This window comes from Lissotriton vulgaris, chromosome 1_1 (genome assembly GCF_964263255.1).
Source record: "Lissotriton vulgaris chromosome 1_1, aLisVul1.2, whole genome shotgun sequence".
NCBI lineage: Eukaryota > Metazoa > Chordata > Amphibia > Caudata > Salamandridae > Lissotriton > Lissotriton vulgaris.
Genome location: NC_141685.1, coordinates 199,963,869 through 199,973,868, shown reverse-complemented (window position 1 = coordinate 199,973,868; position 10,000 = coordinate 199,963,869). Strand labels below are relative to the sequence as shown.

General features: G+C 49.0%; 18 non-coding genes across 18 annotated transcripts; 12 read left to right on the top strand and 6 right to left on the bottom strand.

The window, feature by feature from the left end:
• The first annotated feature begins 551 nt into the window (after nt 1-551).
• On the top strand, nt 552-625 carry TRNAN-GUU (transfer RNA asparagine (anticodon GUU)). Its single transcript has one exon. It is a non-coding gene; the product is annotated as a tRNA-Asn (tRNA).
• Nucleotides 626-861: 236 nt separating this feature from the next.
• On the top strand, nt 862-933 carry TRNAW-CCA (transfer RNA tryptophan (anticodon CCA)). The gene has a single exon. It is a non-coding gene; the product is annotated as a tRNA-Trp (tRNA).
• Nucleotides 934-1,004: 71 nt separating this feature from the next.
• On the bottom strand, nt 1,005-1,075 carry TRNAG-GCC (transfer RNA glycine (anticodon GCC)). The gene has a single exon. It is a non-coding gene; the product is annotated as a tRNA-Gly (tRNA).
• Nucleotides 1,076-2,220: 1,145 nt separating this feature from the next.
• Nucleotides 2,221-2,294, top strand: TRNAN-GUU (transfer RNA asparagine (anticodon GUU)). The gene has a single exon. It is a non-coding gene; the product is annotated as a tRNA-Asn (tRNA).
• A 236-nt stretch (nt 2,295-2,530) lies between these two features.
• On the top strand, nt 2,531-2,602 carry TRNAW-CCA (transfer RNA tryptophan (anticodon CCA)). The gene has a single exon. It is a non-coding gene; the product is annotated as a tRNA-Trp (tRNA).
• Nucleotides 2,603-2,673: 71 nt separating this feature from the next.
• TRNAG-GCC (transfer RNA glycine (anticodon GCC)) lies at nt 2,674-2,744 on the bottom strand. Its single transcript has one exon. It is a non-coding gene; the product is annotated as a tRNA-Gly (tRNA).
• Nucleotides 2,745-3,905: 1,161 nt separating this feature from the next.
• Nucleotides 3,906-3,979, top strand: TRNAN-GUU (transfer RNA asparagine (anticodon GUU)). The gene has a single exon. It is a non-coding gene; the product is annotated as a tRNA-Asn (tRNA).
• A 236-nt stretch (nt 3,980-4,215) lies between these two features.
• Nucleotides 4,216-4,287, top strand: TRNAW-CCA (transfer RNA tryptophan (anticodon CCA)). The gene has a single exon. It is a non-coding gene; the product is annotated as a tRNA-Trp (tRNA).
• A 71-nt stretch (nt 4,288-4,358) lies between these two features.
• TRNAG-GCC (transfer RNA glycine (anticodon GCC)) lies at nt 4,359-4,429 on the bottom strand. Its single transcript has one exon. It is a non-coding gene; the product is annotated as a tRNA-Gly (tRNA).
• A 1,145-nt stretch (nt 4,430-5,574) lies between these two features.
• On the top strand, nt 5,575-5,648 carry TRNAN-GUU (transfer RNA asparagine (anticodon GUU)). Its single transcript has one exon. It is a non-coding gene; the product is annotated as a tRNA-Asn (tRNA).
• Nucleotides 5,649-5,884: 236 nt separating this feature from the next.
• On the top strand, nt 5,885-5,956 carry TRNAW-CCA (transfer RNA tryptophan (anticodon CCA)). The gene has a single exon. It is a non-coding gene; the product is annotated as a tRNA-Trp (tRNA).
• Nucleotides 5,957-6,027: 71 nt separating this feature from the next.
• On the bottom strand, nt 6,028-6,098 carry TRNAG-GCC (transfer RNA glycine (anticodon GCC)). Its single transcript has one exon. It is a non-coding gene; the product is annotated as a tRNA-Gly (tRNA).
• A 1,161-nt stretch (nt 6,099-7,259) lies between these two features.
• TRNAN-GUU (transfer RNA asparagine (anticodon GUU)) lies at nt 7,260-7,333 on the top strand. The gene has a single exon. It is a non-coding gene; the product is annotated as a tRNA-Asn (tRNA).
• A 236-nt stretch (nt 7,334-7,569) lies between these two features.
• On the top strand, nt 7,570-7,641 carry TRNAW-CCA (transfer RNA tryptophan (anticodon CCA)). Its single transcript has one exon. It is a non-coding gene; the product is annotated as a tRNA-Trp (tRNA).
• A 71-nt stretch (nt 7,642-7,712) lies between these two features.
• On the bottom strand, nt 7,713-7,783 carry TRNAG-GCC (transfer RNA glycine (anticodon GCC)). The gene has a single exon. It is a non-coding gene; the product is annotated as a tRNA-Gly (tRNA).
• Nucleotides 7,784-8,928: 1,145 nt separating this feature from the next.
• Nucleotides 8,929-9,002, top strand: TRNAN-GUU (transfer RNA asparagine (anticodon GUU)). The gene has a single exon. It is a non-coding gene; the product is annotated as a tRNA-Asn (tRNA).
• Nucleotides 9,003-9,238: 236 nt separating this feature from the next.
• TRNAW-CCA (transfer RNA tryptophan (anticodon CCA)) lies at nt 9,239-9,310 on the top strand. Its single transcript has one exon. It is a non-coding gene; the product is annotated as a tRNA-Trp (tRNA).
• Nucleotides 9,311-9,381: 71 nt separating this feature from the next.
• On the bottom strand, nt 9,382-9,452 carry TRNAG-GCC (transfer RNA glycine (anticodon GCC)). The gene has a single exon. It is a non-coding gene; the product is annotated as a tRNA-Gly (tRNA).
• Nucleotides 9,453-10,000: the final 548 nt, after the last annotated feature.

The following is a 10,000-nucleotide window of genomic DNA, read 5'->3' as shown; positions in this document are numbered from 1 at the left end:
TCATGTCCCTGTCCTCCCACAAGCCCGAGCTTTTATGTAAAATAAAGTGTGCTCTGTGGGCCTTCCCCTATGTGCTCTCTGCCTAATCTCTTTCTCCCAAGCTGAGCTCTGCAGGTAAATGTATCTATCTGACTGAGGGGCTAGGGAGGGCCTTTCCCAGCAGTCTTACAAGCCAAGAGTTCAGAGAAAGCACCTGCTCTGGGAAGGAGACTCTGCTCACAGAGAAGACAAGTCCAACATAACACAGTGAAGATGGGATGGGCAAGACACACGCCTCACGGGCTGGTAGCACGCAAACAGAGGAGCAGGGAGCTACGCTAAGCAGGCAAAGAGAAAAGTCATGTATGAGTCTCATGCACTGTGACCGGTAGTAATACTGGCTCTAACACCATTAGACAGTAGTCTACACATCATAAATTACAACAGTAACAAGACACTAAGCAAATGACAAATGCTGTATGGCATAAAGACGCCTTATATAATACAAGCTCCAGGCAGGCGCACACATGTCAAGACATATATTGAGTCTCAGGAAATGTATACAGTCAATAGTCTCTGTGGCGCAATCGGTTAGCGCGTTCGGCTGTTAACCGAAAGGTTGGTGGTTCAAGCCCACCCAGGGACGTAGCCTTTTGTCTGCATGAAACACAGATACGTACCTTTGCTCTTTCCTGCGTGCGATCCTTTCCCTGAATAGTTCAATCCTCAGCGTTCTCACTGCACCTGCAGTCAATTTCAATAATTAGGAAAGAAAACAAAAGGCCAAGCCCTGTAATACAACCGTAGGCATATAAGCAGAGGAAAATAAGTCAAAAGGCCCACAGCATTTGTTCATCTGGCATCGAAGGCTGCAAGTGTAAGGACTTCGTGGCGCAACGGTAGCGCGTCTGACTCCAGATCAGAAGGTTGCGTGTTCAAATCACGTCGGAGTCACTGCTTACCATTTTATTCCCCACTGAGTTCATATATATCATTTCGAAAACAAAGTCAAAAGAAAGCAACCTTGCATTGGCCGGGAATCGAACCCGGGCCTCCCGCGTGGCAGGCGAGAATTCTACCACTGAACCACCAATGCTTCACATGGTGTGTTCACAGCAAGAGCTCTGTCCAAGACAGTGGTCAGGTTCACACACTTAAATTGTACACATATGAACAAAGTGTGCGCAGCAGACATGATAACGCCAACGTTTCACATGATGATGGCAAGAATCAGATGCAGGAGACTATAAGTAATAATGTCTTTGCATTTGCTGAGGTCACTGGCTTGGTACTAGAGTTGTGGTTATCAGGGCATGATGGCAGGCTGCTCCTGACAGAAGTGGCTCACAGAATGCACCCGCCAGATCACCAGCACTATTGTGTTTCAGATCATGTCACTGAACTCTCCTCCTGGAAAATCCTTCCCACTGGCTTTGCCAGATTCTGTGTCCTCCCCAAAATGCTGGGGTGAAACGGGCAGAGTTCTGCGCCCTGCGCCCCTTTACGCGTCCCTAATGCCATCCCAACGCGCCCTGGTCGGGCTTAGATCACTGGAGCCTCTGGAGATCAAGAACTCCGGAAGCCTAGGGTCAGGCCTATTGCAGAGGCATCTTGTGCCTGGCCATTCCGGGATTGTTGTGTTTCAGGGCCTAGCCATCAATACTCCTGGGATTTCTTTCCATGAGAACCCTCATGTCCCTGTCCTCCCACAAGCCCGAGCTTTTATGTAAAATAAAGTGTGCTCTGTGGGCCTTCCCCTATGTGCTCTCTGCCTAATCTCTTTCTCCCAAGCTGAGCTCTGCAGGTAAATGTATCTATCTGACTGAGGGGCTAGGGAGGGCCTTTCCCAGCAGTCTTACAAGCCAAGAGTTCAGAGAAAGCACCTGCTCTGGGAAGGAGACTCTGCTCACAGAGAAGACAAGTCCAACATAACACAGTGAAGATGGGATGGGCAAGACACACGCCTCACGGGCTGGTAGCACGCAAACAGAGGAGCAGGGAGCTACGCTAAGCAGGCAAAGAGAAAAGTCATGTATGAGTCTCATGCACTGTGACCGGTAGTAATACTGGCTCTAACACCATTAGACAGTAGTCTACACATCATAAATTACAACAGTAACAAGACACTAAGCAAATGACAAATGCTGTATGGCATAAAGACGCCTTATATAATACAAGCTCCAGGCAGGCGCACACATGTCAAGACATATATTGAGTCTCAGGAAATGTATACAGTCAATAGTCTCTGTGGCGCAATCGGTTAGCGCGTTCGGCTGTTAACCGAAAGGTTGGTGGTTCAAGCCCACCCAGGGACGTAGCCTTTTGTCTGCATGAAACACAGATACGTACCTTTGCTCTTTCCTGCGTGCGATCCTTTCCCTGAATAGTTCAATCCTCAGCGTTCTCACTGCACCTGCAGTCAATTTCAATAATTAGGATAGAAAACAAAAGGCCAAGCCCTGTAATACAACCGTAGGCATATAAGCAGAGGAAAATAAGTCAAAAGGCCCACAGCATTTGTTCATCTGGCATCGAAGGCTGCAAGTGTAAGGACCTCGTGGCGCAACGGTAGCGCGTCTGACTCCAGATCAGAAGGTTGCGTGTTCAAATCACGTCGGGGTCACTGCTTACCATTTTATTCCCCACTGAGTTCATATATATCATTTCGAAAACAAAGTCAAAAGAAAGCAACCTTGCATTGGCCGGGAATCGAACCCGGGCCTCCCGCGTGGCAGGCGAGAATTCTACCACTGAACCACCAATGCTTCACATGGTGTGTTCACAGCAAGAGCTCTGTCCAAGACAGTGGTCAGGTTCACACACTTAAATTGTACACATATGAACAAAGTGTGCGCAGCAGACATGATAACGCCAACGTTTCACATGATGATGGCAAGAATCAGATGCAGGAGACTATAAGTAATAATGTCTTTGCATTTGCTGAGGTCACTGGCTTGGTACTAGAGTTGTGGTTATCAGGGCATGATGGCAGGCTGCTCCTGACAGAAGTGGCTCACAGAATGCACCCGCCAGATCACCAGCACTATTGTGTTTGAGATCATGTCACTGAACTCTCCTCCTGGAAAATCCTTCCCACTGGCTTTGCCAGATTCTGTGTCCTCCCCAAAATGCTGGGGTGAAACGGGCAGAGTTCTGCGCCCTGCGCCCCTTTAAGCGTCCCTAACGCCATCCCAACGCGCCCTGGTCGGGCACAGCCCTGATCGGGCTTAGATCACTGGAGCCTCTGGAGATCAAGAACTCCGGAAGCCTAGGGTCAGGCCTATTGCAGAGGCATCTTGTGCCTGGCCATTCCGGGATTGTTGTGTTTCAGGGCCTAGCCATCAATACTCCTGGGATTTCTTTCCATGAGAACCCTCATGTCCCTGTCCTCCCACAAGCCCGAGCTTTTATGTAAAATAAAGTGTGCTCTGTGGGCCTTCCCCTATGTGCTCTCTGCCTAATCTCTTTCTCCCAAGCTGAGCTCTGCAGGTAAATGTATCTATCTGACTGAGGGGCTAGGGAGGGCCTTTCCCAGCAGTCTTACAAGCCAAGAGTTCAGAGAAAGCACCTGCTCTGGGAAGGAGACTCTGCTCACAGAGAAGACAAGTCCAACATAACACAGTGAAGATGGGATGGGCAAGACACACGCCTCACGGGCTGGTAGCACGCAAACAGAGGAGCAGGGAGCTACGCTAAGCAGGCAAAGAGAAAAGTCATGTATGAGTCTCATGCACTGTGACCGGTAGTAATACTGGCTCTAACACCATTAGACAGTAGTCTACACATCATAAATTACAACAGTAACAAGACACTAAGCAAATGACAAATGCTGTATGGCATAAAGACGCCTTATATAATACAAGCTCCAGGCAGGCGCACACATGTCAAGACATATATTGAGTCTCAGGTAATGTATACAGTCAATAGTCTCTGTGGCGCAATCGGTTAGCGCGTTCGGCTGTTAACCGAAAGGTTGGTGGTTCAAGCCCACCCAGGGACGTAGCCTTTTGTCTGCATGAAACACAGATACGTACCTTTGCTCTTTCCTGCGTGCGATCCTTTCCCTGAATAGTTCAATCCTCAGCGTTCTCACTGCACCTGCAGTCAATTTCAATAATTAGGATAGAAAACAAAAGGCCAAGCCCTGTAATACAACCTTAGGCATATAAGCAGAGGAAAATAAGTCAAAAGGCCCACAGCATTTGTTCATCTGGCATCGAAGGCTGCAAGTGTAAGGACCTCGTGGCGCAACGGTAGTGCGTCTGACTCCAGATCAGAAGGTTGCGTGTTCAAATCACGTCGGGGTCACTGCTTACCATTTTATTCCCCACTGAGTTCATATATATCATTTCGAAAACAAAGTCAAAAGAAAGCAACCTTGCATTGGCCGGGAATCGAACCCGGGCCTCCCGCGTGGCAGGCGAGAATTCTACCACTGAACCACCAATGCTTCACATGGTGTGTTCACAGCAAGAGCTCTGTCCAAGACAGTGGTCAGGTTCACACACTTAAATTGTACACATATGAACAAAGTGTGCGCAGCAGACATGATAACGCCAACGTTTCACATGATGATGGCAAGAATCAGATGCAGGAGACTATAAGTAATAATGTCTTTGCATTTGCTGAGGTCACTGGCTTGGTACTAGAGTTGTGGTTATCAGGGCATGATGGCAGGCTGCTCCTGACAGAAGTGGCTCACAGAATGCACCCGCCAGATCACCAGCACTATTGTGTTTCAGATCATGTCACTGAACTCTCCTCCTGGAAAATCCTTCCCACTGGCTTTGCCAGATTCTGTGTCCTCCCCAAAATGCTGGGGTGAAACGGGCAGAGTTCTGCGCCCTGCGCCCCTTTACGCGTCCCTAATGCCATCCCAACGCGCCCTGGTCGGGCTTAGATCACTGGAGCCTCTGGAGATCAAGAACTCCGGAAGCCTAGGGTCAGGCCTATTGCAGAGGCATCTTGTGCCTGGCCATTCCGGGATTGTTGTGTTTCAGGGCCTAGCCATCAATACTCCTGGGATTTCTTTCCAGGAGAACCCTCATGTCCCTGTCCTCCCACAAGCCCGAGCTTTTATGTAAAATAAAGTGTGCTCTGTGGGCCTTCCCCTATGTGCTCTCTGCCTAATCTCTTTCTCCCAAGCTGAGCTCTGCAGGTAAATGTATCTATCTGACTGAGGGGCTAGGGAGGGCCTTTCCCAGCAGTCTTACAAGCCAAGAGTTCAGAGAAAGCACCTGCTCTGGGAAGGAGACTCTGCTCACAGAGAAGACAAGTCCAACATAACACAGTGAAGATGGGATGGGCAAGACACACGCCTCACGGGCTGGTAGCACGCAAACAGAGGAGCAGGGAGCTACGCTAAGCAGGCAAAGAGAAAAGTCATGTATGAGTCTCATGCACTGTGACCGGTAGTAATACTGGCTCTAACACCATTAGACAGTAGTCTACACATCATAAATTACAACAGTAACAAGACACTAAGCAAATGACAAATGCTGTATGGCATAAAGACGCCTTATATAATACAAGCTCCAGGCAGGCGCACACATGTCAAGACATATATTGAGTCTCAGGAAATGTATACAGTCAATAGTCTCTGTGGCGCAATCGGTTAGCGCGTTCGGCTGTTAACCGAAAGGTTGGTGGTTCAAGCCCACCCAGGGACGTAGCCTTTTGTCTGCATGAAACACAGATACGTACCTTTGCTCTTTCCTGCGTGCGATCCTTTCCCTGAATAGTTCAATCCTCAGCGTTCTCACTGCACCTGCAGTCAATTTCAATAATTAGGATAGAAAACAAAAGGCCAAGCCCTGTAATACAACCGTAGGCATATAAGCAGAGGAAAATAAGTCAAAAGGCCCACAGCATTTGTTCATCTGGCATCGAAGGCTGCAAGTGTAAGGACTTCGTGGCGCAACGGTAGCGCGTCTGACTCCAGATCAGAAGGTTGCGTGTTCAAATCACGTCGGGGTCACTGCTTACCATTTTATTCCCCACTGAGTTCATATATATAATTTCGAAAACAAAGTCAAAAGAAAGCAACCTTGCATTGGCCGGGAATCGAACCCGGGCCTCCCGCGTGGCAGGCGAGAATTCTACCACTGAACCACCAATGCTTCACATGGTGTGTTCACAGCAAGAGCTCTGTCCAAGACAGTGGTCAGGTTCACACACTTAAATTGTACACATATGAACAAAGTGTGCGCAGCAGACATGATAACGCCAACGTTTCACATGATGATGGCAAGAATCAGATGCAGGAGACTATAAGTAATAATGTCTTTGCATTTGCTGAGGTCACTGGCTTGGTACTAGAGTTGTGGTTATCAGGGCATGATGGCAGGCTGCTCCTGACAGAAGTGGCTCACAGAATGCACCCGCCAGATCACCAGCACTATTGTGTTTGAGATCATGTCACTGAACTCTCCTCCTGGAAAATCCTTCCCACTGGCTTTGCCAGATTCTGTGTCCTCCCCAAAATGCTGGGGTGAAACGGGCAGAGTTCTGCGCCCTGCGCCCCTTTACGCGTCCCTAACGCCATCCCAACGCGCCCTGGTCGGGCACAGCCCTGATCGGGCTTAGATCACTGGAGCCTCTGGAGATCAAGAACTCCGGAAGCCTAGGGTCAGGCCTATTGCAGAGGCATCTTGTGCCTGGCCATTCCGGGATTGTTGTGTTTCAGGGCCTAGCCATCAATACTCCTGGGATTTCTTTCCATGAGAACCCTCATGTCCCTGTCCTCCCACAAGCCCGAGCTTTTATGTAAAATAAAGTGTGCTCTGTGGGCCTTCCCCTATGTGCTCTCTGCCTAATCTCTTTCTCCCAAGCTGAGCTCTGCAGGTAAATGTATCTATCTGACTGAGGGGCTAGGGAGGGCCTTTCCCAGCAGTCTTACAAGCCAAGAGTTCAGAGAAAGCACCTGCTCTGGGAAGGAGACTCTGCTCACAGAGAAGACAAGTCCAACATAACACAGTGAAGATGGGATGGGCAAGACACACGCCTCACGGGCTGGTAGCACGCAAACAGAGGAGCAGGGAGCTACGCTAAGCAGGCAAAGAGAAAAGTCATGTATGAGTCTCATGCACTGTGACCGGTAGTAATACTGGCTCTAACACCATTAGACAGTAGTCTACACATCATAAATTACAACAGTAACAAGACACTAAGCAAATGACAAATGCTGTATGGCATAAAGACGCCTTATATAATACAAGCTCCAGGCAGGCGCACACATGTCAAGACATATATTGAGTCTCAGGAAATGTATACAGTCAATAGTCTCTGTGGCGCAATCGGTTAGCGCGTTCGGCTGTTAACCGAAAGGTTGGTGGTTCAAGCCCACCCAGGGACGTAGCCTTTTGTCTGCATGAAACACAGATACGTACCTTTGCTCTTTCCTGCGTGCGATCCTTTCCCTGAATAGTTCAATCCTCAGCGTTCTCACTGCACCTGCAGTCAATTTCAATAATTAGGATAGAAAACAAAAGGCCAAGCCCTGTAATACAACCTTAGGCATATAAGCAGAGGAAAATAAGTCAAAAGGCCCACAGCATTTGTTCATCTGGCATCGAAGGCTGCAAGTGTAAGGACCTCGTGGCGCAACGGTAGCGCGTCTGACTCCAGCTCAGAAGGTTGCGTGTTCAAATCACGTCGGGGTCACTGCTTACCATTTTATTCCCCACTGAGTTCATATATATCATTTCGAAAACAAAGTCAAAAGTAAGCAACCTTGCATTGGCCGGGAATCGAACCCGGGCCTCCCGCGTGGCAGGCGACAATTCTACCACTGAACCACCAATGCTTCACATGGTGTGTTCACAGCAAGAGCTCTGTCCAAGACAGTGGTCAGGTTCACACACTTAAATTGTACACATATGAACAAAGTGTGCGCAGCAGACATGATAACGCCAACGTTTCACATGATGATGGCAAGAATCAGATGCAGGAGACTATAAGTAATAATGTCTTTGCATTTGCTGAGGTCACTGGCTTGGTACTAGAGTTGTGGTTATCAGGGCATGATGGCAGGCTGCTCCTGACAGAAGTGGCTCACAGAATGCACCCGCCAGATCACCAGCACTATTGTGTTTCAGATCATGTCACTGAACTCTCCTCCTGGAAAATCCTTCCCACTGGCTTTGCCAGATTCTGTGTCCTCCCCAAAATGCTGGGGTGAAACGGGCAGAGTTCTGCGCCCTGCGCCCCTTTACGCGTCCCTAATGCCATCCCAACGCGCCCTGGTCGGGCTTAGATCACTGGAGCCTCTGGAGATCAAGAACTCCGGAAGCCTAGGGTCAGGCCTATTGCAGAGGCATCTTGTGCCTGGCCATTCCGGGATTGTTGTGTTTCAGGGCCTAGCCATCAATACTCCTGGGATTTCTTTCCAGGAGAACCCTCATGTCCCTGTCCTCCCACAAGCCCGAGCTTTTATGTAAAATAAAGTGTGCTCTGTGGGCCTTCCCCTATGTGCTCTCTGCCTAATCTCTTTCTCCCAAGCTGAGCTCTGCAGGTAAATGTATCTATCTGACTGAGGGGCTAGGGAGGGCCTTTCCCAGCAGTCTTACAAGCCAAGAGTTCAGAGAAAGCACCTGCTCTGGGAAGGAGACTCTGCTCACAGAGAAGACAAGTCCAACATAACACAGTGAAGATGGGATGGGCAAGACACACGCCTCACGGGCTGGTAGCACGCAAACAGAGGAGCAGGGAGCTACGCTAAGCAGGCAAAGAGAAAAGTCATGTATGAGTCTCATGCACTGTGACCGGTAGTAATACTGGCTCTAACACCATTAGACAGTAGTCTACACATCATAAATTACAACAGTAACAAGACACTAAGCAAATGACAAATGCTGTATGGCATAAAGACGCCTTATATAATACAAGCTCCAGGCAGGCGCACACATGTCAAGACATATATTGAGTCTCAGGAAATGTATACAGTCAATAGTCTCTGTGGCGCAATCGGTTAGCGCGTTCGGCTGTTAACCGAAAGGCTGGTGGTTCAAGCCCACCCAGGGACGTAGCCTTTTGTCTGCATGAAACACAGATACGTACCTTTGCTCTTTCCTGCGTGCGATCCTTTCCCTGAATAGTTCAATCCTCAGCGTTCTCACTGCACCTGCAGTCAATTTCAATAATTAGGAAAGAAAACAAAAGGCCAAGCCCTGTAATACAACCGTAGGCATATAAGCAGAGGAAAATAAGTCAAAAGGCCCACAGCATTTGTTCATCTGGCATCGAAGGCTGCAAGTGTAAGGACTTCGTGGCGCAACGGTAGCGCGTCTGACTCCAGATCAGAAGGTTGCGTGTTCAAATCACGTCGGGGTCACTGCTTACCATTTTATTCCCCACTGAGTTCATATATATCATTTCGAAAACAAAGTCAAAAGAAAGCAACCTTGCATTGGCCGGGAATCGAACCCGGGCCTCCCGCGTGGCAGGCGAGAATTCTACCACTGAACCACCAATGCTTCACATGGTGTGTTCACAGCAAGAGCTCTGTCCAAGACAGTGGTCAGGTTCACACACTTAAATTGTACACATATGAACAAAGTGTGCGCAGCAGACATGATAACGCCAACGTTTCACATGATGATGGCAAGAATCAGATGCAGGAGACTATAAGTAATAATGTCTTTGCATTTGCTGAGGTCACTGGCTTGGTACTAGAGTTGTGGTTATCAGGGCATGATGGCAGGCTGCTCCTGACAGAAGTGGCTCACAGAATGCACCCGCCAGATCACCAGCACTATTGTGTTTCAGATCATGTCACTGAACTCTCCTCCTGGAAAATCCTTCCCACTGGCTTTGCCAGATTCTGTGTCCTCCCCAAAATGCTGGGGTGAAACGGGCAGAGTTCTGCGCCCTGCGCCCCTTTACGCGTCCCTAATGCCATCCCAACGCGCCCTGGTCGGGCTTAGATCACTGGAGCCTCTGGAGATCAAGAACTCCGGAAGCCTAGGGTCAGGCCTATTGCAGAGGCATCTTGTGCCTGGCCATTCCGGGATTGTTGTGTTTC